General features: G+C 40.6%; 1 pseudogene across 1 annotated transcript in view; it reads right to left on the bottom strand.

Annotated features, from left to right (window-relative positions):
- Positions 1-282: 282 nt before the first annotated feature.
- The window catches only part of LOC308233592 (DNA damage-regulated autophagy modulator protein 2-like), a 50,603-nt pseudogene continuing 25,100 nt past the window's right edge, over positions 283-25,785 (bottom strand). Inside the window, exons 2-3 of the transcript in view lie at positions 1,174-1,289; positions 283-1,079 (exon numbers count right to left, since the gene is read on the bottom strand). The product of the transcript in view is annotated as a DNA damage-regulated autophagy modulator protein 2-like (transcript). The remainder of the gene's footprint in view (positions 1,080-1,173; positions 1,290-25,785) is intronic.

The raw sequence follows: 25,785 nt of genomic DNA, 5'->3' as shown, positions 1-25,785 counted from the left end.
TAAATAAAGTAGAAAATAAATCTAGTGCTATCGTCCTTTTGGTTTTATTTCCTGGGAGTAAAAAAAGTATAGGCAGGAATGGTTTTACATGATCCTCTTGAAGATATCCCTTGAAATAATTTATAAAATGGCTTACTTCATGATTCTTGGTTTTCAGGACCTATCAATGTCACTGTCAGCCTTGATTAATTGGTGGAAAATTTCAGAGCAGTAGTAGTAACTTATGAACGTTTTCCCAATCCCTGAGAATCATAATCATCGCATAAATGTTTCATCTTTTCATCATACATCTCTGGAAAGTAGGTGTGTTTGCTCATTGTTAATAGGACAAGGAATAGTGTCATAGAGGGTTAATCCATGTAAATTGGTTTCCACCCGCAAAGAAATTTTCTGAAAGTCACGGATATAAGTCAGGAAAAAACCAAAGAAGGAACATGACGTAGACCATTCTGCTGCGGTAGTAATCATGTGGAGCACATAGCCTTTATCCTCAGGGTGCCAGTGAAGTTTCTGTACTATATCTGAGCCCAAACGGCCGCTGCACAGGAGTGAGGAGCAAGTCAGCATGCTAAATGCGCTCTCTCCGCACCAGACGACCAGCAGTAGTCTGACCCACAAGATCCGCTTGCCGTGAATTTTGGGTTGCATTAGGTAGGAAAGGGCGGTCTGAACAAACACATACAATGAGCCCATACCAAAGGTGAGAACAGCTCCACTTATATGTACGGCAAAAAAAGGCTGTTTTCTGGAAATTTGCCACGAAAGAAAGTCCTAAACAACTCAGCAATCCAAGTACGAGGCCAGCCTTGTTTAACCTGGAGATATAGTTCCCTTCGGGATTCAGAGCCTGAACTTGCCTATAACGAACATAAATGGTAGCAATGCATAAAACTGCTGCGAAATTTAACATTGCCCCAAACAGGCACTTTTCTGGAGCGACGTTACCAGAGTCGCTGATATAAGGCAAAGCAGGGTCAACATGGTGGAGAGTGATGGCAGTCACGTAGAAAATACGAAAGCAGCAGCCGTCCAAATGACAAGGGCTGAGGGCAGGAAACGCCCTGCTGAAACCACCGCAGCTCAGACAGGTCTTACCACTTACTTACCTGTTGCTTGCTTGTTTGGCTTCATCTTCCTCACTAAACGTTAAGTTCTGTGAGAGCAGGAACCAACTGTTTTGTTCACCATTATATTTTCAGCTCCTGTTTTAGTATCAGTCTTCAAACCTGCCCCTTCTGAAGATCCTATGTTCTCTGCTTTCTTTGACGATCCATGAATCAGAACTGCAGCTACAATTTTCAAATTTCATAAATATTGAAAGGCCATTGGTAATAAGATGAATTCCTTATGCTGTCTCCTTTAAGTGGTGACTGCTCGCTGGGTGAGCCCGCGGAGGCGGACTGCAGGGTCCAGAGCCTTCAGGCAGACGGAGACTGGCGGGCCCCGCAGCGCGCAAGGAGCATCCAGGCCTGGCTCCGGGCGCACTCCCGCCGCCGCCGGGGCTGACCCCAAAACTACTTCTTTTTCTTCAATGCAGTTACTGAGTAGATGACTAGATCCATTTGGGAAAGGCTGGGAGAATCACAACTATGTAGACTTTGCAGGGATCTTCTTCATGGGATAGGATCACTCACTTACTCTATGGTTCTGAGTGTGAAAATCGGCTCATGCCTGGAAATTGGTCAAGGAGTCATGATTGACCATTCATCCCTTTTTTATTTTTTTTGATTAAGCAGAGCCTTTATTGACATCACCTGGGTGGGAGCTTAATTCTTGGGCCCCCCTGAGGAGCTGCTGAGGACTTTGGAGGAGGTATTTGAAGTGTGAGTGTATTTGAATTATTTGAGTGTATGTACTGAGTCAACATGCAACATATATTTTCTACGGTGGATCATAGTCACCAATCGTTGACTATGCATTAAGATGATTAGAGCATTATTGCTTATAATAGCAAAATAGTGGGAATACTTAAGTGACCATGTACAAGAGACTGGAAAAATAAATTGTGATTTATTTTTAAAATGGAATACTATATAGCAGTGAACAGAAATAAACTACAGCTATACTTATCAAAATGAATAATTTTTTAAATATCTTGTTGAATCTCAAAGTTAAAAATTTTAAACTGTACTGAGTGAGACAATTTTCAGAAAATTTCATAGAGTATATTCCATTATATAAAGTTAAAAAACGGGCATAATTATATTTTCTTTGAGTAATCACAAAAATGTACTGAGACTATAAAGAAAATAAGGGAATACATACACTGAGTGGCCAGATTATTATGATCTCTGAACCCATAATAATCTGGCTACTCCAATGCAAGAAATGCTAAAGGGTCTGCTGTAAAAAAAAGAAATAGGAAGCAAAGAAGGAACACAGGGGTAAAGAATAAAAATGGTGACAAGCCGAAACCGGTTTGGCTCAGTGGATAGAGCGTCGACCTGCAAACTGAAAGGTCCCAGGTTCGATTCTGGTCAAGGGCATGTACCTTGGTTGTGGGCACATCCCCAATAGGAAGTGTGCAGGAGGCAACTGATCGGTGTTTTTCTCTCATTGATGTTTCTAACTCTCTATCCCTTTCCCTTCTTCTCTGTAAAAAATCAATAAAAATATATCTTTAAAAAAAAATGGCGACAAATAAGTACCTATCAATAATAACTTTAAATGTAAATGGATTAAATGCCCCAATCAAAAGACATAGGGTAATGGATTGGATAAGAAAACACGACCCATATAACTGCTGTCTACAAGAAACCCACCTCAGAAAAAAAGACGCACACAGACTGAGGATGAAAGGATGGAAAAAGGTTTTTCAGGCAAATGGAAATGAAAAAAAGCTGGGGTAGCAATACTTATATCTGACAAATTAGATCTCAAAGTGAAGGACATAACAAGAGATAAGGAAGGCCACTTCATAATACTAAAGGGAGCAATCCAACAAGAAGAAATAACTCTGGTAAACATATACGCACCCAATACAGGAGCACCCAAATACATAAAAAATCTCCTGGAGGATATCAAGGGAGAGATTGACAGCAATACAATCATAGTAGGAGACTTTAATACCCCACTATCACCATTGGACAAATCCTCTAAATAAAAAATCAGCAAAGAAACAGCAATCCTAAATGAATCACTAGACCAGATGGAATTAATTGACACCTTCAGAACATTTCACCCCAAAGCCACAGAATATACATTCTTCTCAAGTGCACATGGGTCATTTTCAAAGATAGACCATATGTTGGGTCATAGGCAAAGTCTCTCCAAATTCAAGAAGATAGAAATCATATCAAGCATCTTCTCAGATCACAGTGGCATAAAACTGGAAATCAGCTACAATAAAAACAATCCAAAAAAATCAAACACATGGAGACTAAACAGCATGCTATTAAACAATGACGGGCTTACCAGACAGATCAAGGAAGAAATAAAAAACACCATGGCAACAAATGACAATGAAAACACTACAATCCAAAATCTATGGGACACAGTGAAAGCAGTCTTCAGAGGGAAGTTCGTAGCTCTACAAGCCTAGTGCAAAAAAAAAAAAACAAGAAATAATAGTAATAAATTACCTAACCCTACAACTCAAAGAGTTAGAAAGAGAGCAACAAGAAAAACCCAGTATAAGCAGAAGGAAGGAAATAATAAAGATCAGAGCGGAGCTAAACAACATAGAGACCAAAGAAACAATACAAAAGATCAACAAAACCAAGAGCTGGTTCTTTGAAAGGATAAACAAGATTGATGAACCTCTAGTCAGGCTCACCAAGAAGCAAAGAGAGAGGACCCAAATAAACAAAATCAGAAATGAAAGCGGGGAAATAACAACAGACCTCACATAAATACAAAGGATTGTTAAAAAATACTATGAACAACTCTATTCCAACAAACTGGACAACCTGGAGGAAATGGACATATTCCTAGAAAAATATAACCTTCCAAAACTAAAGCAGAAAGAATCTAAACAGCTCAATGGGCCAATAAATATGGAAGAAATTGAAGCAGTCATCAAAAAGCTTCCAGCAAACAAAAGCCTGGGGCCAGACGGCTTCACAAGGGAGTTTTACCAAACATTCAAGGAAGAACTAAAACCTATACTCCTCAGACTATTCCAAAAAATTCAAGAGGAAGGAACACTTCCAAGCTCCTTCTATGAAGCCAGCATCACCCTAATACCAAAACCAGATAAAGACAACACAATGAAGGAAAATTACAGGCCAATATCCCTCATGAATGTAGATGCCAAAATCCTCAACAAAATTCTAGCAAATCGGATGCAGCAGTACATCAGAAAGATCATACACCATGACCAAGTAGGATTTATCCCAGGAATGCAAGGATGGTACAATATCTGCAAATCAATAAACGTGATACATCACATAAACAAATTGAGAGATAAAAACCACATAGTCATATCAATTGATGCAGAAAAAGCATTTGACAAAATCCAACACCCTTTCTTAATAAAAACTCTCAATAAGGTGGGAATAGAAGGATCATACCTCAACATAATAAAAGCTATATATGATAAACCCACAGCTAACATCACACTCAATGGGCAAAAACTAAAACCATTTCCCCTAAGAACAGGAACAAGACAGGGATGCCCACTCTCACTACTCCTGTTTGACATAGTACTGGAAGTATTAGCCAATGCAATTAGACAAGAAGAAGAAATAAAAGGCATCCATATTGGAAAAGAAGGAGTAAAGCTTTCCTTATTTGCAGATGACATGATATTGTACATAAAAAACCCGTTAGACCATCAAAAAACTAATAGACTTAATAAATGAATTTGGCAATGTAGCAGGATACAAAATTAACACCAAGAGATCTATGGCATTTCTATACACCAATAGTGAACTTACAGAAAAAGAGACTAAAAAAGCAATCCCATTTACCATTGCGCCAAAAAAATTAAGATACCTAGGAATAAACTTTACTAAGGAGGTAAAAGACCTATATGTGGAAAACTACAGGACACTGAAAAAAGAGATAGAGGAAGACGTAAACAGATGGAAGAACATACCATGTTCATGGATTGGGAGAATCAACATCATTAAAATGTCCATACTACCCAAAGCAATCTATAGATTCAATACACTCCCCATTAAAATACCAATGTCATGTTTCACAGACCTAGAAAGAACTCTCCAAAAATTCATCTGGAATAAAAAAAGACCCCAAATAACCACAGCAATCCTGAGAAAGAAGAATAAAGTAGGTGGGATCTCAATACCAGATTTCAAGCTGTATTACAAAGCCACTGTTCTCAAAACAACCTCATACTGGCACAAGAACAGACATATAGACCAATGGAATAGAATAGAGAATCCAGATATTGACCCAAACCACTATGCTCAATTAATATTTGACAAAGGAGGCATGAACATACAATGGAGTCAAGACAGTCTCTTCAATAAATGGTGTTGGGAAAATTGGACAGATACATGCAAAAAAAATGAAACTAGACCACCAACTTACACCATACACAAAAATAAACTCAAAATGGATACAGGACTTAAACATAAGATGGGAAACCATAAAAATACTAGAAGAATCCACAGGCAGCAAAATCTCAGACATATGCTAAAAGAACTTCTTCACTGATACTGCTCCTAGGGAAATGGAAGCCAAAGAGAAAATAAACAAATGGGACTACATCAAAATAAAAAGCTTTTGCCCAGCAAAAGAAACCATCAACAAAACAACAAGAAACCCCACTGTATGGGAGAACATATTTGCAAATGTTATCACTGATAAAGGCCTAATCTCCAACATCTACAGGCAATTTATACAACTTAATAAAAGGAAGATAAATGATCCAATAAAAAAAATGGGCAACGGACCTAAATAGAATCTTTTTGAAAGAAGACACAAGGAAGGTGAAGAGACACATGAAAACATGTTCAAAGTCACTAATTATCTGAGAGATGCAAATCAAAATGACAATGCGGTACCATCTCACACCTGTCAGAATGGCTATCATCAACAAATCAACAAACGATGAGTGCTGGTGAGGATGTGGAGAAAAAGGAACCCTCTTGCACTGCTGGTGGGAATGCAGACTGGTGCAGCCACTGTGGAGAACAGTATGGAGTTTCCTCAAAAAACTAAAAATGGAACTCCCATTTGACCCAGTAATCCCACTCCTAGGAATATATCCTAAGAAACTAGAAACACCAATCAGAAAGGATATATGCACCCCTATGTTCATAGCATCACAATTTACAATGGCTAAGATTTGGAAACAGCCTAGGTGCCCGTCAGCAGATGACTGGATCAGAAAACTACGGTACATCTATACAATGGAATACTATGCTGCCATAAAAAAGAAGGAATTCTTACCATTTGCAGCAACCTTGATGGAACTGGAGAGCATTATGCTAAGTGAAATAAGCCAGTCAATGAAAGAAAAATACCACATGATCTCACTCATTTGTGGAATATAATGAACAACATAAACTGATGAACAAAAACATAGATACAGAGGCAGTAAAGCATCAAACAGACTGTCAAATTACAGCTGGAAGGTTAGGAAGAGGTGGAGGAGATAAGAGATCAACCGAAGGACTTGTATGCATGCATATAAGCATAACCAATGGACACAAGACACTGGGGGGTGAGGGCATGTATGGGGGTGGGGTGGGGGGGGCAATAGGAAGATATGTACACATGTAATACCTTAATTAAAAAATAGAAAAAAATAATAATCTGGCCACTCAGTGTATATCCTATATAATAAAAAGCTAATATGCAAATTGTCCCCTCAACCAGGAGTTTGACCAGCAGGCAGGCTGGCCAACCACCCATGTCCCATCCACCTGGCCAGGCTGGCTGGACCCCACCCATACACGAATTCATGCACCGGGCCTCCTTTAATATATATATATATATATATATATATATATATATATATATATATAGAGAGAGAGAGAGAGAGAGAGAGAGAGAGAGAGAGAGAGAGAGAGAAAGAGAGAGAGAGAGAGAGAGAGCGGCCAGAATATTATGCATTCAGAGATCATAATAATCTGGCCACTCAGTGTACATGTATCAAATAATCACATGTTATATGTCAATAATCTCAAAAAAGCTGAAAAAATAAGGAAATGATTGACACAAAATTCAGGATAGTGACTATTTGTGAGGGTTGAAGAAGGAATATCCTATTTAATAAAAGAGTTATATGCAAATTAACCATCACTCCGCTACACACACAAGCCACGCCCACACGCCACGCCCATCAGCCAATCAGGAGCGAATATGCAAATAAAACCAACCAAGATGGCTACTGCCACAGAGAGCAGGAGGGATGCTTGGGTTTCCCCGGCAATGGAGGAAGCCAAGCTTTCCACCAGCCCTTGCCGACCTAGGCTTCCACTCAAGACTACAAAGTTTCAATGATAGAAGATACATAAACCCAAACAGAAATGGTGGCAGCCACAGAGCTGGAAAGAGCAGGAGGCTAGGGTTGCCCCTGGGCGATGGAGGAAGCCAAGCTTTCCACACACCCTGGCCAGCCCAGGCCTCCACTTAAGGCTACAAAATTTCAATTATAGAAGATACATAAATCCCAAAAAATGGCTGCCGCCACGGAGCAAGCAGAAGGCTTGGCTCCACTCCAGGCTACAAAGTTTCAATTGTAGAAGATAAATAAACCCCAGATACCAGGGCCTCTGCTTGGTTGCCAGGGGGCGTGGCCGGCCTGCAAACCACCACAGGCTCCTCACCCAGACCACCCCATGCTCCAAGGGAACCCCCACCCTGATCCGTGACACCCTTCAGGGCAAACCAACTGGCCCCCACCTGTGCACCAGACCTCTATCCTATCTAATAAAAGAGTAATATGCAGATTGACCATCACTCCAACACACAAGATGGCTGCCCCCCATGTGGTCAAAGATCTTGCTCCCATGTGGACACAAGATGGCCACCACAAGATGGCCAGCAAGGGAGGGAAGTTGGGAGGGACCAGGCCTGCAAGGGAGGGCAGTTGGGGGCGATCAAACTTGCAGGGGAGGGCAGTTGGGGGAGACCCAGGCCTCTAAGGGAGGGCAGTTAGAGGTGACCAGGGCAGCAGAGGAGGGAAGATGGGGGCAAACAGGTGGCAGGGGAGCAGTTAGACATCAATCAGGCTGGCAGGGGAGTGGTTAGGGGGTGATGAGGCTGGCAGGCAGAAGCGGTTAGGGGCAATCAGGAAGGCAGGCAGGCGAGCAGTTGGAAGCCAGCAGTCCTGGATTGTGAGAGGGATCCCAGATTGAAGAGGGTGCAGGCTGGGCTGAGGGACACCCCCACCCCTCCCACCCCCGTGCACAAATTTCGTGCACCTGGCCTCTAGTAATTTAATAAAAGTGAATAATAAATTTGAAAGATATTGCTAACATTCTATTTCTTATGCAAAGTAGTAGGTTTACAGGTATTTCTTTAAATTGTTTTTCTTTATACAGATGTTATACTAGAGGCCCATTGCATGAAAATCGTGCAATGGGGGAGGGGGACCCTCAGTCCAGGACCCCTCAGGGGATGTCCGCCTGCTGGCTTAGTCCCAAGGGGATCGGGACTAGACCGGCATTCGGCATTCAGACATCCCGCTCGCACTCCGGGGCTCTTGCAGTCTGGGACCCCTCGCTCCTTACCATCTGCCTGCAGCCAATGCCGCTGCACTCACCAGCCATGAGCCCGGCTTCTGGCTGAGCAGTGCTGCCCTGTGGGAGTACACTGACCACCAGGGGGCAGCTCCTGCATGGAGCGTCTGCCCCCTGGTTGTAAGTGCACGTCATAGTGACTTGTGGTTCCGCTGTTCGGTCAATTGGCATATTACCCTTTTACTTATAGGATACTATTCCATGTGTAGTATATTTCACAATAAAATATTTAAAGTACATATAGATGTGCAGAACTAGAAAAACATGAAAAGCACGTGATTAAACAGTTAATAGCAGTTACCACTAAAAGTGAAGCTCTGGCAATTTGAATTTCTTCTTTGCATTTGTTTATATTTTCCAAGTTTTCTGCTCTGAGCTTGATATGATTTTAAACCATTAACTGACTATGTTGGATATCCACGCCAAGGTCACCTTCTCAGGGAACCTAATCCTACCCAAATTCCCTGCGAGTGTCCAGTCGACTACGTGATACATGATGCTGCCCTCGCCCTATGTCCCCAGCCATTGCTGATGGTACATGATTGAACATCCTATCTAATAAAAGAGTAATATGCAAATTAACCATCACTCCCCTACACCAACAAGCCACGCCCACAAGCCACGCCCATCAGCCAATCAGGAGCGAATATGCAAATAAACCCAACCAAGATGGTTATGGCCACAGAGAGCAGGAGGGAGGCTTGGGTTTCCCCGGCAATGGAGGAAGCCAAGCTTTCCGCCTGCCCTTGCCAGCCTAGGCCTCCACTCAAGGCTATAAAGTTTCAATGATAGAAGATACATAAACCCCATCAGAAATGGCGGCAGCCACGGAGCTGGAAAGAGCAGGAGGCTAGGGTTGCCCCAGGCAATGGAGGAAGCCAAGCTTTCCGCACACCCTGGCCGGCCCAGGCCTCCGCTTAAGGCTATAAAGTTTCAATGATAGAAGATACATACATCCCAACAGAAATGGCTGCCGCCACTGAGCAAGCAGAAGGCTTGGCTCCACTCCAGGCTACAAAGTTTCAATTGTAGAAGATAAACAAACCCCAGATACCAGGGCCTCCGCTTGGGTTGCCAGGGGGCGTGGCCAGCCTGCAAACCACCACAGGCCCCTTGCCCAGGCCGCCCCACGCCCCAAGGCAACCCCCACCCTGATCTGGGACACCCTTCAGGGCAAACCAGCTGGCCCCCACCAGTGCACCAGACCTCTATCCTATCTAATAAAAGAGTAATATGCAGATTGACCATCACTGCAACACACAAGATGGCTGCCCCCATGTGGTCAAAGATCCTGCCCCCATGTGGACACAAGATGGCCACCACAAGATGGCCAGCAGGGAAAGGCAGTTGGGAGGGACCAGGCCTGCAAGGGAGGGCAGTTGGGGGCGATCAAGCCTGCAGGGGAGGGCAGTTAGGGGTGACCAAGCCGGCAGAGGAGGGAAGTTGGGGGCGACCAGGCCTGCAGGGAAAAACAGTTGGGAGGGACCTAGGTCTGCAGGGGAGAGCACTTGGGGGGGACCAGGCCTGCAGGGGAGGGCAGTTAGGGGTGACCAGGCCTGCAGGGGAGGGTAGTTAGGGGTGACCAGGTCTGCAGGGGAGGGCAGTTAGGGGCAAACAGGCTGAGAGGGGAGCAGTTAGGCATCAAATCAGGCTGGCAGGGGAGTGGTTAGGGGGTGATCAGGCTGGCAGGCAGAAGTGGTTATGGGCAATCAGGAAGGCAGGCAGGCAAGCATTTGGGAGTCAGCAGTCCTGGATTTTGAGAGGGATGTCAGACTGTCCATGGGATCGGGCCTAAATGGGCAGTCGGACATCCCTCGAGGGGTCCCAGATTGGACAGGGTGCAGGCTGAGCTGAGGGACACCCTCCCACCCCTGTGCACGAATTTTGTACACCGGGCCTCTAGTTTAATATGAACAGGGCCCATCTATAGTTAGGGCAACATTTTTAGTTTATATAATTTTGAAAAAAAATGCATAAAGGCACTCAAATTCTTGTTTAAAAATATTGACACACAGAAGACATAGTTGTAATTAATGAGGCTAAGAAGAACTAGGTCGTGCTTTCTCACTAAAGAAGGCCAAAGCCCAATGCAAGAAGTTACCATGGTCAAGGAACTGTGAGCAATCAGAAAAGGCCAAGGAGAAGAGACAAGAGAATGTAATCGCCACATTGTTATGGACTGAATGTTTGTGTTGCTCCAGATACATACACTGAGTGGCCAGATTATTATGATCTCTGAACACATAATAATCTCGCCACTCAGTGTATAAATATATATATATTAGAGGCCTGATGCATGAATTCGTGCATGGGTGGGGTCTGGCCAGCCTGGCCAGGGGGAGGGGACATGGGCAGTTGGCCATCCTGCCCTGTGCTCGAACTCCTGGTTGAGGGGACAATTTGCATATTAGCCTTTTATTATATAAGATATACACTGAGTGATACACTGAGTGGCCAGGTTATTATGCATTCAGAGATCATAATAATCTGGCCACTCAGTGTATGTTGAAGCCCTAAGTCCAATGTGATGGTATTTGGAGGTAGGGCCATTAGCAAGTAATTAGGTTTAGATGAGATCATGAAAGTGGGGTCCCCATAATGCAATTAGTGACCTTATAAGAAGAGGAAGAAGGCCCAGAACCCTCCCTCTCCCCTAGAGTAAGGATACAATGAGAAGGTGGCCAGAAAGAGGGCCCTGCAAGCCAGAAAGAGGGCCCTTTTCCGAAAGAACCAAATCTGCCATCACCTTGACCTTGGACTTCCAGCCTTCAGAACAGTGAGAAACTAATGTCTATTGTTTAAGCCACCGAAATGTGGTATTTTGGTATGGCAGCCCAAGTTGACCATGACACATCCAGGGAGAAGCAGGGAGGAATAGAACAAGAATGGCCATTCAGCCACAGAGAAAAGAAGGCAGCACCTCAGTTGCTTACTTTCTATTCTCTGTTCTAGGACTTTTGAGGCCAATGTTCTTTCCTTCCCTTAATTATTTATCAAAAAGCCTCTCCATTTATTACGATAAATCTTTTTTTTTTTTAGTCCAGCTTGTTTGGGTTTTACTTCCTTAAAATAAAAAACCTTGTTTAGACCAGTAATAAGAAATATTATTTGACAGCATACCCAGTGCATCATTTATTCACCCCTGCTTAGCCACTCCAGCAAAGAGGAAAAACAATTAAGAACATCATGACTGACAGTGTAGTGAGTTGACTACTGCTCCCCAAAAAGATATCCTCAAGACCTAAGCCCCGGGACCTGTGAAGGTGACATTATTTGGGAAAAGGTCTTTGTAGCTATAATTAAGGGTCTTGAAATGAAATCATCCTGGTGAGCCCTAACCCCAATGGGTAGTGTTCTTATAATAGAGAGAAGATGGAGATTTGGGACACAGAGACACACAGACAGGAAGGCCATGTGAAGACAGAGCAGAGCTGAGCGTTATGCTGAACATGCCAAGGAACATCGGAAGACACCAGAAGCTTGGAGAGAGGCATGGAAAAGGATTCTTTCTCACAGCCTCCACAAGGAACCAGACCTGCCACCACTTGATTTCACACTTCTGGCCCCCTGAGCTGTGAGAGAACAAATAAATTAAACCACCCAGTTTGTGACAATTTGTTACAACAGCCCTAGGAAACGAATACAAATAGTATTTTATTTTTTTATTGTTTGAAGTATTACATATGTCTCCTTTTTCCCCCAATTGAACCCCCCCTCCCACCCCCCAGAACAAGCCCCAACTGCCCCAGTGTCTGTGTCCATTGGTTATGTTAATATACGTGCATACAAGTCCTTTGGTTGATCTCTTACCCCCCGCCACTCCCCTGCCTTCTCTCTGAGGTTGGATGGTCTGTTCAATGTTTCTTTGTATCTGGATCTATTTTTGTTCATCAGTTTATGTTGTTCATTATATCCCACATATGAGTGGTATTTATCTTTCTCCAACTGGCTTATTTCACTTAGCATAATGCTCTCCAGGTCCATCCATGCTGTTGCGAATGGTAAAAGTCCCTTCTTTTTTACAGCAGCATAGTATTCCCTTGTGTAGATGTACCACTGTTTTCTAACCCACTCATCTGCTGATGGGCACTTAGGCTGTTTCCAAATCTTAGCTATTGTAAATTGTGCTGCTATGAACATAAGGGTGCATATGTCCTTTCTGATTGGTGTTTCTGGTTTCTTGGGATATATCCCAGAAGTGGGATTACTGGGTCAAATGGGAGTTCCATTTTTAATTTTTTGAGGAAACTCCATACTGTTCTCCACAGTGGCTGCACCAGGGTTCCAGCAGTGCAGGAGGGTTCCTTTTTCTCCGCATCCTCGCCAGCACTTGTCATTTGTTGATTTGTTGATGATAGCCATTCTGACAGGTGTGAGATAGGACCTCATGGTTGTTTTGATTTGCATCTCTTGGATGATTAGTGACTTTGAGCTTGTTTTCATGTCTCTTGGCCTTCTGTATGTCCTCTTTCAAAAGTGTCCACTTAGGTCCTTTGCCCATTTTTTAATTGGACAAATAGTATTTTCAATAAGTGATTAGTGATTTGACATATCTGTTCTTTATTCATTTTATAATATTTATATCAGAAATTAGTATAAACAGTATTATATTATGAATTTTTAGACAAATATAAAGAGCATCATGTAATTAATATGGATTTGTACAAGTAGCCAGGCTTAGACCACCTTTTTAAGTGATTTCCAGAATTTCTGGTGCAAAGTGTTGGTAACAATCTGAACTTTGTTTATCAATCTGGAACCTCTTAAAACTCAAAGAATCCAAAGAAAATTGAATTTACCAAGAGAACGCCTTGTATATCGCAAAAATGGCAAAGCCAAGAGAGGCATAGGACGTTAGACTCACATAGCCAGGAGCCCATTGTTTCTTCTTTTATTCCATTCTTCTCTCTTCTCCAACCCCCAACACACAAAGGGCAACACGTTAGAGTGTGAGCAAACGCAGGGCACTGGAGGGGCGGGGTGGAAGACTTCATTCTGCAACCGCTAGGACAACACAGCTGTGTTTGGCTGTGGTGACCGCCTCCACGTGCGCTTTGAAGCCCAAAGAGCACACCCCTGGAGCAGCAACTAAACACAGGGCTTCGATCCTCACACCAGCCCAAGGGTGAGACTACAACCCGCAGGAGGGGGGAGTTTTACTGCTGGCCAGCTGGAAGATAATTTTGCACTTAAAGATGTTAAACTGAGCAATGTTCATAGACATTTTCATTCATTGAAAAATGATAGCTGCAAGTGAAGTAATCAATGAATGAACATGAGTGGGTTTTCAACTTCAGTCTGGTGTTTGTTGAAAGGTGAGCTGTGTGGATATATGAAGAAGATGCTTAGGGTGAAGGGAAGTGGGAGTGAGAGAAAGCGCAGGAGAGTCTGGGAAGGTGTCACCACCGCTGGAGAGAAAGCGGTCAGCCTCCCAGTACTTCCTCACTGCCAGCCTTGTGGCCACGCTTCCTGCTGCTATCATGAATGCAAACAGAACAAAAGGAGGATGGTAGGAGATAAAGAGAAAAAACAATATTAAAATTAATATTAAAACAATAATAAAAAGTGATTAAAAACTTAGGAAAGACTGAGAGTGGGCTAAGAGAAAAACAGAAGGTAGAAAGTAAGAATGAGCACCTGAAAGAAAATAAAGAGATTAAGATTTTTAAAATAATGAGATAAAATAGGTGAAATTAAAGATAAAGGTTAGCAGGATTAGTGGATCAAAAGCCATAAAAGTAAAGGACACAAAAGGTTATTGTTAAAAACTAAAACCCAAAAACTAAAAAGTAAAATGAGATAGAGGAAATTAAAGATTAAAAATATGAATTATAATAAAAATAAAACTATAAGGATAAGGAAGATTGGAAAAATGTTTGCGATAAAATACACTCAAAATGCTTCAAAAGAAGATGAGTATATTAGAGCAGAATATACAGGGGTTGGGAGGGCGAGAAACCACAAGGAAGCATGCACAGAAACAGAGGCTCTCCATTCATTCAGCTGTCTCATGCCTCTTGGTTTTGCTGTCCCTATCATGAGAAGTACCTTTCTACCTTCGCTACCTGATTAATGACTCACCTCAAATATCACTTCCTTCAGGAGGCAACACACACACACACACACACACACACACACATACACACACGCGCGCACACACACACACACACGCACACACCCTTTTCTGCCCAAGCTGGGTTAAATACTTAGGTGTCACCCAACAGAATCCTGTATATACCTTGGATCAGTATTGCTCTCTCACACCCGGACCTCCTCAGACCCTTACTTTGCTTTCTTTGCTGTATAAAGAAGTAATTTATTTTATTATTTCTAGTAATAAAATAAAAATATGAAGCTTTATCAAATCCTGTAGTTCCTTTGGACTAGATCCATTCAACAAATGGTTCCTAGGTATTCTCTCTGTGCCACATTCTGTGCTGGGATCTGTGATAGGGAGATCCTTAAGACACAGTATCCATCCTCAAAGAATTAATCATTGAGCTGGGGAAATAGCTTAGTGAGCAAAAATTACAGCAGAGTGACCCCAAATAATACGTGAGTTTTGAGCATTTCTATTAGTTAATTTTGATGTGACATCCACAGTATTAAGTCTCTGTACATTGGTAAAACTTGCATTCTCTGTTTCCAAAGCTACAACCTAACTAGAATCTTGAGTGTCCTTCAGTAAAGATTTTATGCAGGGGGACAGATAAAAACAGTCTACTAGTATTTGAGCCATCCTCAGGAACACACCAGCTGAATATAAAGAGAAGCGCTCCGCTGGCCAGCTACCTTATTTCACCAGGCCTTGCACTGCTGGGCTAGGCCATTTGATGGAGCTGCTCAGAGCAGGTCTGTAAATTCCTGTTAACAAGGTTAAGATACTTCTGCTTCTGGGCATAGGCTCAGGAGGCAAAATCCCACAGTTTACATGCATACACAAATTCCGTTTTATGAGATGTTTCTTAGACTCATTTTGTAACTAAAAGTCAATAAATTCCAAAATATGGTTCTTTAAGGAAAATAAAATTTTTCAATCCCTCAGGTTGAAAAAATGTTTACCAAAAGATGGAATGATGAGTGGAGCTATCAGATCTCTATATTCTGACTTGTTTTACATTGTCTGGTGGGAGGGGGGCAGGTGTTATTGTTTTATAACCAAAACATCCTTTCCCTCTCATGATGGTTTTCATGGAATGGGAATTACTACAACTTTTTAATATAGGAATTTACTAAATGATTATTGGTAAAGTATTTAGAACTTTATTTCAAAGTATACAGTATATAGTATACCACAATCTCCTTATGCTTTAGGTAATTGGCATTTATCAATATTCATCCTTTTTTGGAAAGAGAGATTTGACAAAGAGATGTACAACTCAGGGCTTGGAGTCAGAAGGCTAAGGGTGGGGTGGGGCTCCTGATTCTATGCCTTAGTAGCTTATTTGTCCAGTCCTCGGTTCCTTCATCTGAGGAGTAGAGATGATGGTGGTATCTGTCTTACCATGTTGTAAGGACCACATGTGAAACCCTATAAACAGAATATCAGTGCACATGTATGAGCAGCAATCATCTAAATTAAATTGTCAAGCCCAGTGTAATTCCCTAGTCACAGCTAACCTTACCCATTGGCACAGTAAGATATAACTTCAGGGATATCAAAAAAGTTTTTTACCACCAAAATATTATCAATAAATAGCTGCTTACTAATCATATAAAGTCCTTTATTTTAAAATAGGAATAAAAAGCATTTATTCTAGAATTAGAGGTAAGATTCAAAATGGAAATTTTGGGGTAATAAAGTTGAATTCCAGAACCCCTGGAAAAGACAAGAAGCACTGAACTAATAACAGAACTGAAATAGCAATGATGGAGGGCCATCCCATGGTATAAGGAAGTAAATTTAGGCTAAGGACAAATCTGACAAGTTTGAAAGGTATAAGAAAGGCAATTCATCATCAGTGATATGTGCCAAGCATTATTCCAATTCTCTTATGTATGTTAATTCATTTAATCTTTGCAACAACTTGAAGGATAATTATTATTATTTCTATTATTATTATTTCTACCATTTTACAGATGTGAAAACTGAGGTTCAAAAGCTAAAATAACTTTCTAAGGAAGGTTGCTCTGATCCCTCTGAAAAGCCAGGTATTAAGCTGATAGTGCTTCTCATGTATGATTTTGAGCCTCTGATTCAAGATTGCCCAGATATTAATTTCAGATTTAATGTTTCAGGAGCTGGGTTAGTAATTCAGCCAATCAGGAGTGAGTCTACATTTCTAATGCCTGTGCCACAGAAGTAAATAAAAGCAAGGAATTTTCCTTGACTTATAATGAATTAACCTTGGGGTGATGAACTAGCAAGCAGCATACCCCTGCTTCTGGAATTAGGAAGAGAAGGAAAAGACAACATAAAAGCAGTCTTGGCCAGACTCCAGGGATGCAGTGTCTTGCTTCAGTAACAGAATTATTTCTGGCTGATGCCCTACGCCTAACCTCACTTTCCCCAGCTCCACCTGATGTCAAGCACAGCTTAATTCAGAGGGAGCTAATACTACCCACAGCTTATGTCCTATCACCGTCATGGGCAACTCAGAATGGCTATATTTTGAGAATGACAGTGATAAATTAGAGTGGGAGAGCAAATAAGCCTTTTCTATTCCTTAAAGTTGGATCTTCCTGTCTTCTTGTGATTCTAGATCTCGGCCTTGCACTTTAAGCTGAGATGATATCCCACAGAAGCCAGTAGAGTTTTACAACCTGGTGTCCAAAAACGTAAGACTAGATGTTTTTCAGAACTCATTGTTTTTTCATTTATCAGAGGCATAAATAATGTGATGCTTTTACTGTAATTATGTAACATCCCCGCAGAGTCTGGGAGCCCCATAATTAAACACATTAATATTTTTGCAGCAAGGTGTTGTGTGAAGGTTGTGGGGAGGAAAATCACAGGGGATTTTTTAGGGCAATGAAACTATCCTATATAATAAAACCCTAATGTGCAAATCGACCAAACGGTGGGATGACTGGTTACTATGAACTGACCACCAGGGGGCAGATGCTCAATGCAGAAGCTGCCCCCTGGCGGTCAGTACGCTCCCACAGAGGGAGCACCACTCAGCCAGAAGCCAGGCTCACGGCTGGTAAGTGCAGCGGCTGTGGCAGGAGCCTCCGCCACAGCACTAAGGAGCAGCAAGCAGGGTGGTAGGGAGCAGCAAGCAGGGTGGTAGGGAGCAGCAAGCAGGTGGACGGTAAGGAGCGAGGGGTCCTGGACTGTGAGAGGGCACAGGCCGGGCTGAGGGACCCCCACCTCCAGTGCATGAATTTCATGCACCGGGGCTCTAGTTCTGTATAACACCGTAATGATGGATGCATGTCATTATACATTTGTCAAAATCTATACAATGTACAACACACAGAGTGAACCCTAATGTAAACCATGAAATTTAGTTAATAATCCTGTATCAATGTTGGCTCATCAACTCTAAGAAATGCACTACCCTAATACAAGATATTAAAATAGGAGAAATTGTTGGGACATTAAGAGTTATATCGGAGTTCTCTGTATTTTTAGCTCAGTTTTTTTTTTCCTGTTAACTGAAAACGGCTCAACATTAATAAAGCCTATTAATTTGTCAAAAGTAGAGGAAAATATGATGAAGAAAGAGATTGGTGGTAAGATATAAGAAATTGATAAGCTGTTTTATGGCCATCTATTTCTGTATAACCAACCACTCCAAACTTGATGGCTCCAATCCAAAGTCATTTCATAATGCTCACAATCTGTGAGTCACCAACTGGGCCAGACTCAGCTGCTTGATTCTCCTGCTTTGCTTCATATGGTGTTGAGTGAGGTGACATTCAGCTGGTAGCTGAGCTGGAATAAATGCCGAAGCCTTTATGGCCACCCTGTGAAACCTAAATTTTGTCCTGTAGTAAGTGGAAGCTACTGAAAGGTGACAGCCTAGGGAAAGACATTAGAAACAGTGGTGTCAGAATGAAAGCAGGAATGAGGGAGAAGAAAATTGGAGGAAGGAATCCCATTCACTCGTGATCACAGGATTTTACCTTTTTTACTTTTTATTCCTCACCCAAAAAGTGAGTCTATTTTTTCCATTGATTTTTAGAATGAGTAGAAGGGAGGGGAGAAGGGGAGATAGAGACAGAAAAAGAGATAGAAACATCAAAATGAGAGAGACACATTTATTGGTTGCCTCCCACATGGGCCCTGATGAGGGCCAGGGGTTGAACCTGAAATCCAGGCACATGGCCCTGACCAGGAATTGAACCCCTGACTCTCCAGTGTGCAGGCCAACGCTCCAACCACTGAGCACACCGGCCAGGGCTTACTTTGTATTTTTTATTTTTGTTATTGTTAATCCTCACCAGAGGATATTTTTCTATTGATTTTTAGAGAGTGGAAGTGGGGGGGAGAGAGAGAGAGACACATCAATTGGTTACCTCCTGCACACACCTCCACCAGAGCCAGGGATCAAGCATGCAACTGGAATTGAACCCAGGACCCTTCAGTTCTAGAGCCAATGTTCTTTCCACTGAGCCCAACCAGCTAGAGTGACTTTGCATATTATTTAAGTGGCTTCTCCTAGAGGGGGTTGAAGCCCACTGCATTGCTTTGATTTTAAAGATGGCTGCTAAGATAGTGATACTAGTCAACTTTCATGTGTGTTGGGGTTTTGCCACTCCAATAAGACTATAAACTCTGGGAAGACAGAAATTGTGTAAATCCATAGCACCAAGCATTTCATAAATTCTCAGAAAATATTTATTGATTGGCAGATTAAAGAAGACAAATCATGTTGGACTCCTCCTCAGTCAAAAAATATTTGTTGAATTTTTGCTATATGCCAGGCACTGTTCATTGTTTTATGATTGGGATATAACATTGTGTAAGTTGAATGTGTACAACATGTTGGTTTGATATATATTGTAAAATAATTAAGGCCTTATCGTTAGCTTACACCTCCATCACTTCACATAATTACCATATTTTTGTGTGTGATGAGAGCATTTAAGATCCACTCTCTTAGCAACTTTGAAGTATATAATACAGTATTGTTAGCTATAATCACCATGCTGAACATAGGATCTCCACAGCATATTCATCTGATAATTGGAAGTTTGTACTCTTTAACCAACAGCTCCCTATGTGATAATCCAGTTTTCCCAATATCGTTAAAGAGACTATTCATTCTCCATTCTTGGTTCCTTTGTCAAATATTCATTGCCCATATACAGTATATGAAAGTTTATTTCTGGGCTTTTGATTCTGTTCCTTTCATCTATGTCTATTTCTATGCCAGTAACATACTGTTTCAAAACTATTGCTTTGTAGTATACAGCAGCTCCTCAAATGCTTTTTTCCATGTTATCTATATACTAGAGGCCCAGTGTACGAAATTCGTGCACGGGGCGGGGGGCGGGGGGCTGTCCCTCAGCCCCAGCCTGCACCCTCTCCAATCTGGGACATCCCTCTCACAATCCAGGACTGCTGGCTCCCAACTGCTCGCCTGCCTGCCATCCTGATTGCCCCTAACCACTTCTGCTTGCCATCCTGATCACACCCTAACCACTCCCCTGTCAGCCTGATTGATGCCTAACTGTTCCCCTGCCAGCCTGATTGCCACTAATTTCCCTCCCCTGCAGGCCTGGTCACCCCTAACTGCCCTCCCCTGCAGGCCTGGTCCCCCCCAACTGCCCTCTCCTGCAGGCCTGGTACCCCCCCCCCCAACTGCTCTCCCCTGAAGGCCTGGTCCCTCCCAACTGCCCTCCCCTGCTGGCATCTTGTGGTGGCCATCTTGTGTCCACATAGGGGCAGCCATCTTTGACCACATGGGGCCAGCCATCTTGTGTGTTGGAGTGATGGTCAATTTGCATATTAATTTTTCATTAGATAGGATATAAAAACCTAAGCAAACGCTATGACCAGACGACTACATGACTGGCTGGTCACTATGGTGCCCACTGACCACCAGGGAGCAGACGTTCAATGCAGGAGCTATCCCCTGGTGGTCAGTGTGCTCCCCCAGCCAACCTCCCATGGCCAGCCAACCTCCTGCGGTCCCTCCCCCTGGCAGCTGGCAGGATCCTATCAGAGGGACCCCACCCATGCATGAATTCATGCACCAGGCCTCTAGTTTTATTATAACATTGATGAGATGCCATAGGAGCTTAATTCTTGTTTATAATCAATTAGCCTGTGGAAAAAATTGGTTTTATTATACATTATTTTGCTTGAAGTTGCAGGACCTATTGATAACATTAAATAAGGACTTACTATAATTTGAAATCATGATGTATGATGCTTTATTCTTTGTTGTTTGTAGTGAACCCCTTTCACATCCCGAGTGGCTCAGGGTTCAGGTTCAGGGTTCAGGCTCTGGAGGAGGCCGCACACAAATGAAAGAGACTAGAAAATATTAATTTGGAAATATTGGGGGCCAGGCAGGAGCCCAACTCAAGGGGAAGGACTCCATTTTGCTCCAGCCTAGTGATCCCTTTTATTAAGGCTGTGGGATCCACCCATAGCTCTAGGCAGGCAATTCCAGTTATAGCCAATCAGCAAGGATTTACATAAGACTAGAAGGTGGAAGTTGCTTCAGCTACCATTGTCTCAACTAAACAGTGGGTGGAAGCTCTGACCTTTCAGAGCTTCAAGGTTGACCAGCCTTCCTGGTTCCTTGTTCACACCTCTCTGCTAGTGAGGACAATGGGCAGCTTCCAACAGTTGTTCTTTCTGAAAATTGCTTTGGATATTCAGGAACTTTTTTGGTACCATACAAATTTTAGGATTGTGTTATTCTATTTCTGTGAAAAATACAGTGGAATTTTGATAGGCATTGCATTGAATCTGTAGATGGTTTTGGGTAGTATGGACATTTTAATAGTATTAATTCTTCTAATCCATGAACACAAGATATCTTTTCATTTATTTGTGTCTTCTTTAATTTCTTTCATCAGTGTCTTATAGTTTTCAATGTACAGATCTTTCACCTTTTTGGTTACATTATTTCTATCTTATTATTTTTGATGCTACTGTGAATAGATTGTTTTCTTTTTCAGACTATTCATTGTTAGTGCAGAGTGCTATAACTCTGTATATTGATTTTGTATCTTGAAACTTTACTAAATTTGTTAGTTCTAACCATTTTTAGTGGAGTTGTGAAAATTTTCTGTATATAAGTTCATATCACCTGCCAATACAGACACTTTTATTTATTTCCAATTTGGGTGCTTTTTATTTCTTTTATTTGCTTGATTGCTCTGGCTAGGACTTTCAGTACTATGCTAGAAAGAGCTTGTGAGAGTGGATACCCTTGTCTTCTTCTGATCTTAAAGGAAGTTTTCAACCTTTTATTCTTTCAAATGATGTTAGTTATATGGTCTTTTTAAATTAACTTTGATTTTTCAATTACAGTTGGTGTACAATATTATATTCGTTTCAGATGTACAACTCAGTGAATAACATTTATACAACTTACAAAGTGATCACCCTGATAAATCTAGTATCCATCTGATACCTTACATAGTCTTTACAATATTATTGACTATATTCCCTATACTACATTTACTCTTCTGTACCTATCAATTTATACTTCTTAATCCCTTCACCTTTTTCACCCATCTCCCCAAATCCCCTACCATCTGGCAACCATTAAAATGCTCTCGGTATCTATGAGTCTGTTTTTATTATGTTGTTCATTTATTTTGTTTTTTAGATTCTACAAATAAGTGAAATCATATTGCATTTGTCTTTCTCCATCTGACTTATTTCACTCAGAATTCTCTTTCTTTGGCTGACTTATTTTATACACAATACCCTCTAGTCCATTCATGTTGCAAATAGCAAAATTTTACTTTTTTATGGACAAGTCATATTTCATTGTATATATATATATACACCACTTATTTAACCATTCATCTCCCAATGAGCACCTAAGTTGCTTCCATATCTTGCCTTTTGTAAATATGGGTTTCTTCATATAAATTCCCAGAAGTAAAATTACTGGGTCCTTCTTTGACTCTTGTTATAGCTTTTGTTTTAAAGTCCATTCTGTCTGATATAAATATTGCTACTCCAGCTTTGTTTTCATTTTCATTTTCACAAAATACCTTTTTCCATCCCTTTACTTTCAGTTTGTGTGTGTCTTTAGATCTGAAGTGATTCTCTTATAGGTAGCATATATAAAGGTCCTGTTTTCTTATTCACTCAGCCACCCTATGTCTTTTGATTAGAGCATTTAATCCATTTTCATTTAAAGATAATAGACATGTATTTATTGCCATTTTATTATTTATTGTGTTTTTTTTTCTTTTTCTCCTTAACGAAGATCCTCTAACATTCCTTATAATATTGGTTCAGTGATGATGAACTCCTTCAGCTTTTTCTTGTCTGGGAAGCTCTTGATCTGTCCTTCAGTTCTAAACAATAGCTTTGTTTGGTAGAGTAATCTTGGCTGTAGGTCCTTGCTTTTCATCATTCTGAATATTTTGTGCCAATCCCTTCTGGCCTGCAAAGTTTCTGTTGAGAAATCAACTGATAGTCTTATGGGACCTCTCTTGTAGGTAACTAACTGTTTTGCTCTTGCTGCTTTTAAGATTCTCTCTTTGTCTTTAACCTTTGCCATTTTCATTATGATGCGTCTTGGTGTGTGCCTATTTGGATTCATCTTGTTTTGGTTGCTCTATGCTATCTATCTATTTCCTTCACAAAGTTATGGAAGTTTTTTCTCATAATTTTTTCAAGTAGGTTTTCAATTCCCTCTTCTCCTTCCAGCACACCCTTAATGTCAATGTTGGTATGCATGATGTTGTCTGAGTCCCTTAAACTATCTTAATTTGGGAGATTCTTTTTTTATTATTCTTTCTGTTCTGATTGGATGTTTTCTGTTGCCTTATCTTCCAAATCACTAAATAAATCCTCTGCTTCATCTAATCTACTATTGATTCCCTCTAATATATTCCTCATTTCAGTTATTTTATTCTTCATTTCTAACTGGTTCTTTTCTGTTTTCTATTTCCATTTTTGTTTCTTATATTTTTGTTAAAGTTCTCACTGAGATCACTAAGCATTCTTATAACCAGTGTTTTGGACACTTCATTATATATGGTTTTATCATGTTGGCTTATGTTCCTTCTGCACCTGATTTTTTTAGAGTTTTTATCATGAAAAGATATATTTTGTCATGGTATTTTTTCTGCATTTATTGAAATAATTATATAATTTTAATCTCTTATTCTATTAATATGGTATACTACATTTATTAATTTGTGGCCCTGGCTGGTTTGGCTCAGTGGATAGAGCATCAACCTATGGACTGAAAGATACCAGGTTTGATTCTGGTCAAGGGTACGTGCCTGGGTTGCAGGTTAGATCCTCAGTAGGGGATCTGCAATAGGTGGCTGATCAGTGATACTCTATCTTCATTGATATTTCTATATCTCTCTCCCTCTCCCTTCCTCTCTGAAATCAATAAAAATATATATTTTTTAAAAATAATAATTTGTGTATGTTGTAACTTTCTGTATCCCCAGAATAAATCCCACTTGATCATGGTGTTTTATTATTTTAATGTGCTTTTGAATTCAGTTTGCTAGTATTTTGTTGAGAATTTTTAAATCTATGTTCATCAGGAATATTACCTATAGTTTTCTTTAGTGTCCTTATTTGGCTTTGGTCTCAGTGTAATGCTGGCCTCCCAAAATGAGTTTGAGAGTGTTCCTTCCTCTTCAATTTTTGGAAAAGTTTAAGAAAGATTGACTTTTCTTTTTCTTAAATGTTTGGTAGAACTCACCAATGAAACCATCTGGTCTTGGGCTTTATTTTGTTGGGTGGTTTTTTATTACTGATACATTCTTCTTGCACATTATTTATTGGGTGTTTATATTTTTTATTTTTTTCCTTATTTAGTCTTATAGGTTAGATGTTTCTAGAAATGTATCTATTTCTTCTAGTTTAAACAATTTGTTGGTGTATAACTCATAGTATAATCCTCGTGATCCTTCATATTTCTGTGGTATCAGTTGTAATGTTTCATCTTTCATTTTTTAATTTTATTTGAGATGTCTCCCTTTTCTTATTTAGTCTAGCTAAATATTTGTCAATTTTTTATTGTTTTAAAAACTAGCTATTAGTTCTATTGATCTTCTCTATTATTTTTCTGGTCTCTATATTATTATTATTATTATTATTATTATTATTGCTCTGATCTTTGCTGTTTTTTTTCTTCTGCGATTTTGGACTTAGTTTGTTCTTATTTTCTAGTACCATGAGGAATAAAGTTAGGTTATTTATTTGAGATCTTTCTTTTTTCTTAATGTGGATCTTGACAGTTATAGACTTCTCTCAAAGCTGCAACATCCTATAGGTATGTTATGTTGTGTTTACGTCTTTGTTTCAAGATATATTTTTACTTCCCTTTTGATTTCTTCTTTGACCTATTGGTTGTTCAGAAGTATGCTGTTTAATTTCCACATATTTGTTAATTTCTAGCTTTCTTCCTGTTATTGATTCTAGTTTCATACTATTGTGGTCTGAAAAGACCAGGTACTCTTCTTTATGCTTGCAATACATCAGTGAGTAAAATGCCTCCTTTAGTGAGATAACCTTTTAAGCCTACAACACTCATAATGTAGGCAGGAATCTCTTGAAACTGTTCTGCCTAGAAAAGCTGTTCTTCTTTCCCATGGCTCTCATCTGAGTGTTGTTGCTGTTAAACTTCAAAAATTCTCTTTTCTATAAATTGCAAGTGACCTTGGAATCAGAAATTGCTTTGCCTGTGTAAATAGACAATTATTTTACTCAACACTACAGGGTCTATAAGTCAACTGGGACAATTAAGTAGCAGTAGGGTATCAATCTAAAGAGACAATCTTGCCCTTGCAGGCATTTCTTCATTTAAATGCACAGCTGCAACTACTATTATGATAGCAAAATCCTAATTGCACTCAATCAACAACAAGGACATTTCCATTTATGACTTGTCCAAGGTCATTTATTTTTGCTATTATCCAACTTTTGTGAGTATCCAAAAAAATGAAAAGGCTTCTAGGTCTTTAAATATACACACATCTCCAAATAAAATATGTATATCTCTGATGCAGTGTACTA

The sequence above is a fragment of the Plecotus auritus genome (assembly GCF_963455305.1).
Source record: "Plecotus auritus genome assembly, chromosome: 9".
In the NCBI taxonomy this organism is placed as follows: domain Eukaryota; kingdom Metazoa; phylum Chordata; class Mammalia; order Chiroptera; family Vespertilionidae; genus Plecotus; species Plecotus auritus.
This window is presented reverse-complemented; position numbering and strand designations above follow the sequence as displayed.